This window comes from Oncorhynchus mykiss, chromosome 9, assembly GCF_057628025.1.
Source record: "Oncorhynchus mykiss isolate SJ-2025 chromosome 9, ASM5762802v1, whole genome shotgun sequence".
NCBI lineage: Eukaryota > Metazoa > Chordata > Actinopteri > Salmoniformes > Salmonidae > Oncorhynchus > Oncorhynchus mykiss.
In genome coordinates, this window is record NC_143030.1 from 30,065,311 (window position 1) to 30,071,310 (window position 6,000).

Below are 6,000 nucleotides of genomic sequence, written 5' to 3' on the forward strand. Positions count from 1 at the left end.
AGGGTGGTGTAGATGAGGCTGGGCCTAGTCATGCTATGGAGGGATGTGTAGATGAGGGTGGGCCTAGTCATGCTATGGAGGGTGGTGTAGATGATGCTGGGTCTAGTCATGCTATGGAGGGTGGTGTCGATGAGGCTGGGCCTAGTCAGGCTACAGATAGTGGTGTCGATGAGGCTGGGCCTAGTCATGCTATGGAGGATGGTGTCGATGATTCTGGGCCTAGTCATGCTATGGAGGGTGGTGTTGATGATTCTGGGCCTAGTCATGCTAGAGATGGTGGTGTCGATGACCTAGTCATGCTATGGAGGGTGGTGTCGATGATTCTGGGCCTAGTCATGCTATGGAGGGTGGTGTCGATGATTCTTTGCCTAGTCATGCTATAGAGGGTGGTGTAGATGAGGCTGGGCCTAGTCATGCTATGGAGGATGGTGTCGATGATTCTGGGCCTAGTCATGCTATGGAGGGTGGTGTTGATGATTCTGGGCCTAGTCATGCTATGGAGGGTGGTGTAGATGAGGCTGGGCCTAGTCATGCTAGAGATGGTGGTGTCGATGAGGCTGGGCCTAGTCATGCTATGGAGGGTGGTGTCGATGATTCTGGGCCTAGTCATGCTATGGAGGGTGGTGTCGATGAGGCTGGGCCAAGTCATGCTATGGAGGGTGGTGTAGATGAGGCTGGGTCTAGTCAGGTTATGCTCGTGGATGAGGAGAGTATAGTGGGAAGTGTAACAGACTAGGGGGGGAGGAGGAGGGTGTCAAGCAGAAAAGGAAAAAGGGTGTGGTCAAAGGCACCATGGAACCTTTGCCTGGTGCTGGGGGGGAGGCCCTGACCAGAGAGGAAGGGCAGGTGATCAGGATGGGAGATGGAGATGAGGAAGGTGAGTCTGAGGAAGAGGATGAGGAGTTAATTTTTTCAGACTCCTCTTCAATAGGTCCGGAGCTGACAGCCAGTCAAGCAGAGGGGTCAAAGTACATGTTGAGAGAACTGACAAGGTTCCTGAATGAGACCAAGGGGAAAGAAGTTAAACTTTAGGCTTTTTTTCTGATCTGAGAAAGTTTGTCAGATCAGTACAACATGCTATGAAAAATGAGGGGCATGGTGTCCACTCACCCAGGAAACAGTTTAGGTTGAGGAAGTGGGTCACAACAGTGCGCAAGGGTCTACCTTCAGACACTGTTTAGATGTATAGTTTCTTTCTGACACTGGGGCTTTTTGAGCTTTGCTTTTGGTCTCTTTCTTTGCTGGCTTTTCTCCCACCATTATTCTGGGGAATAATTGGACAGGACTTCTTTTGCGTGTTGCGTGAATGCGTCGTAGGAGAGGTGCCAATGAGCTGCCGTCGGACGGCTCTGACTCTCCTGCCGAAAAAAGGGGACTTGTGTGAACTGGAGGCCTGTGGCATTACTCTGTGCAGACTACAAGATATTTGACAAGGTCCTCTCTAACAGACTGTGGGTGTGGGTGTGGGAGGAGCCTATCTTCCACAACCCAGCCATCCCTTTGAGATCGGTTCAGTCAGCCACCCTGCAGAGGCAACTGATGGCAGCGGGTTTACAAAGGCTGGGTGACCTGAGACTGCTGGGAGAGGAGGGGTGGAAAACCCTGGAAGTCTTGGCACAACAAACAGGAATAACATCTCTTAGGCTGCTGGAGAGATTCTTGGAGGAGGTCCAGGAGGCACTGTCTGAGCTGTTGAGGGGGGTGTTTGAGCGGCCAAAGGGGGAGGGGCCACCAATGTTTCCGCCACTGCAGGTGATGGCAGAGACTGGCAAGGGGGTTTGGAGGACTTGTTAGATTTTAACACCCGAGCCTGGGAGGTAAAGCCCTCTACCTCTGCGTTAACTTCTTGCGTCGAGCAATCCCGTATCCGGGAGCGTAATCATAGCCTCAAGCTCATTAGCATAACGCACCGTTAACTATTCATGAAAATCGCAAATGAAATGAAATAAATATTGGCTCACAAGCTTAGCCTTTTGTTAACAACACTGTCATCTCAGATTTTCAAAATATGCTTTTCAATCATAGCTACACAAGCATTTGTGTAAGAGTATTGATAGCTAGCATAGCATTAAGCCTAGCATTCAGCAGGCAACATTTTCACAAAAACAAGAAAAGCATTCAAATAAAATCATTTACCTTTGAAGAACTTCAGATGTTTTCAATGAGGAGACTCTCAGTTAGATAGCAAATGTTCAGTTTTTCCAAAAAGATTATTTGTGTAGGAGAAATTGCTCCGTTTTGTTCATCACGTTTGGCTAAGAAAAAACCCAGAAAATTCAGTCATTACAACGCCGAACTTTTTTCCAAATTAACTCCATAATATCGACAGAAACATGGCAAACATTGTTTAGAATCAATCCTCAAGGTGTTTTTCACATATCTATTCGATGATAAGTCATTCGTGGCAGTTGAGTTTCTCCTCTGAAGCAAATGGCAAAATGCACGCAGCTGGAGATTACGCAATAATTGCAACGGAGGACACCAAGCGAGCACCTGGTAAATGTAGTCTCTTATGGTCAATCTTCCAATGATATGCCTACAAATACGTCACAATGCTGCAGACACCTTGGGGAAACGACAGAAAGTGTAGGCTCATTCCTTGCGCATTCACAGCCATATAAGGAGACATTGGAACACAGCGCATTCAAAATCTGGGGCATTTCCTGTTTGAAATTTCATCTTGGTTTCGCCTGTAGCATCAGTTCTGTGGCACTCACAGATAATATCTTTGCAGTTTTGGAAACGTCAGAGTGTTTTCTTTCCAAAGCTGTCAATTATATGCATAGTTGAGCATCTTTTCGTGACGAAATATCTTGTTTAAAACGGGAAAAAAAATTTATCCAAAAATTAAAAGAGCGCCCCCTATATCGAAGAAGTTAAGGTTAGGAACATTAGGAGCTTAACAGGAGTGAAGGCACATCAGGGGGTTGTGGGGCAGAGAGTATGGTGGGTTTTAGATGGAGGGGGCTCTACAAACCCCCACTACCAAAGAGGTCAGGGGACCTCCAGTGGAGGGTTCTTCATGGAGCCCTGGCCACTAACAGTTGGTTGGCACGGGTTTTACCGGGAATTGGGCAGGGGTGTCCTTTCCGTGTAATGAAGTTGGCTATTTGTGATGAGGGAGGTGTTTAGTCCCAGGGTCCTTAGCTTATTGATGAGCTTTGAGGGCACTATGGTGTTGAATGCTGAGCTGTAGTCAGTGAATATCATTCTCACATAGGAGTTCATTTTGTCCAGGTGGGAAAGGGCAGTGCGGAGTGCAATGGAGATTGCTTCCTCTGTGGATCTGTTGGGTATGGTATGCAAGTTGGAGTGGGTGTAGGGTTTTTTGGATGATGGTGTTGATGTGAGCCATGACCAGCCTTTCAAGGCACTTCATGGCTACAGATGTGAGTGCCACGGGTCGGTAGTCATTTAGGCAGGTTACCTTAGTGATCTTGGGCACAGGGACTATGGTGGTCTGCTTAAAACAGGTTGGTATTACAGACTCAAACAGGGAGAGGTTGAAAATGTCAGTGAATACACTTGCCAGTTGGTCAGCGCATGCTCACAGTACAGATCCTGGTAATCCATCTGGCCCTGCGGCCTTGTGAATATTTACCTGCTTAATAACTTCTTAAGGTATAGGGGGCAGAGAATATAAGAATTGCATAGTATTAGTAGATTTGGATAGAACACACTGACGTTTCTAAAACTGTTAGAATCATGTCTGTGAGTATAACAGAACTTATGTAGCAGGCAAAACCCTGAGGACTAACTGTTCAGATTTTTTTTTTTTAGGTCTGTCTGTTCAGTGGATTCTCATTGGGAAACATACTTATTTTCCACCATAATTTGCAAATAAATTCATTAAAAATCCTACAATGTGATTTTCTGGATTTTTCTTTTCTCATTTTGTCTGTCATAGTTGAAGTGTACCTATGATGAAAATTACAGGCCTCTCTCATCTTTTTAAGTGGGAGAACATGCACAATTGGTGGCTGACTAAATACTTTTTTGCCCCACTGTATGGACAGAGTTAATCGAACAAAAGGACCAATTGTGATGTTTATGGGACATATTGAAGTGCCAACAAAAGAAGCTCGTCAAAGGTAAGGCATGTTTTATATTTTATTTCTGCATTTTGTGTAGCGCCTGCAGGGTTGAAATATGCCACCCTCTTTGTTTACTGTTGTGCTATCATCAGATAATAGCTTCTTATGCTTTCGCCGAAAAGCCTTTTTTTAAATCTGACATGTTGGCTGGATTTTATTAGAATTTTATTTGAATTTGCCGCGCTGCATTTTCCCTGGCTTTTGGCCAAGTGGGACGCAAGCATCCCCTATACCATAAGACGTTAAAGGTCTAACTCACATCTGCTGCGGAGAGCGTGATTACACAGTTTTCTGGATTAGCTGGTGCTCTCATGCATGTTAAAGTGTTATTTGCCTCGGAGAGAGCATAGAACTAGTTTAGCTCATCTGGTATGCTCGTGTCATTGGGCAACTCTCGGCTGTGCTTTCTTGTGTAGTATGTAATGGTTTGCAAGCCCTGTCACATCTGACGAGAGTCAGAGCCGAGGTAGTATGATTCGATCTTAGTCCTGTATTGACGCTTTGCCTGTTTGATGGTTCGTCGGAGGGCATAGCGTGATTTCTTATAAGCTTCCAGGTTAAAGTCCCGCTCCTTGAAAGAGGCAGCTCTAGCCTATAGCTCAGTGCGGATGCTGCCTGTAGTGCATGGCTTCTTGTTGGGGTATGTACGTATGGTCACTGTGGGGATGATGTCATCGAAGCACTTATTGATGAAGCCACTGAATGATGTGGTGTACTCCTCAATGCATCGGAGGAATCCCGGAACATATTCCAGTCTGTGCTAGCAAAACAGTCCTGAAGCTTAGCATCTGCTTCATCTGACCACTTTTTTATTGATCTAGTTACCTGCTTTGATTTTGGCATGTAAGCAGGAATCAGGAGGATAGAACTGTGGGAAGATTTGACTAATGGAGGCCCGGGGGAGAGCTTGGTATGCATCTCTGTTTGTGGAGTAAAGGTGGTCTAGAGTTTTCTTGTTTTTCCTCTGGTTGCACATGAGACATGCTGTCAAAAATTTGGTAAAACTGATTTAAGTTAGCCAGCATTAAAGTACCCGGCCGCTAGGAGCGCTGCTTCTGGATGAGCATTTCTTTATTTGCATATGGCCTTATAGAGTTGGTTGAGTGTGGTCTTAGTGCCAGCATTGGTCTGTGGTGCTAAATAGATGGCTATGAATAATATAAACTCGGCAAATAAAAGAGAGGTCCCTTTTTCAGGACAATTTGTAAAAACCCAAATAACTTCACAGATCTTCATTGTAAAGGGTTTAAACACTGTTTCCCATGCTTGTTCGATGAACCATAAACAATTAATGAACATGCCCCTGTGGAACAGTCATGAAGACACTAACAGCTTACAGACGGTAGGCAATTAAGGTCACAGTTATGAACACTTAGGACACTAAAGAGGCCTTTCTACTCACTCTGAAAACACCAAAAGAAAGATGCCCAGGGTCCCTGCTCATCTGCGTGAACGTGCCTTGGGCATGCTGCATGGAGGCATGAGGACTGCAGATGTGACCAGGGCAATAAATTGCAATGTCCGTACTGTGAAACGCCTAAGACAGCGCTACAGAGAGACAGGATGGACAGCTGATCGTCCTCGAAGTGGCAGACCACGTGTAACAACACCTGCACAGGATAGGTACATCCGAACATCACACCTGCGGGACAGGTACAGGATGGCAAAAACAACTGCCCCAGTTACACCAGGAACGCACTCTCCCTCCATCAGTGCTCAGACTGTCCGCAATAGGCTGAGAGAGGCTGGACTGAGGGGTTGTAGGCCTGTTGTAAGGCAGGTTCTCACCAGACATCACTGGCAACAACGTCGCCTATGGGCACAAACCCACCGTAGATGGACCAGACAGGACTGGCAAAAAGTGCTCTTCACTGACGAGTCGCGGTTTTGTCTCACCGGGGGTGAT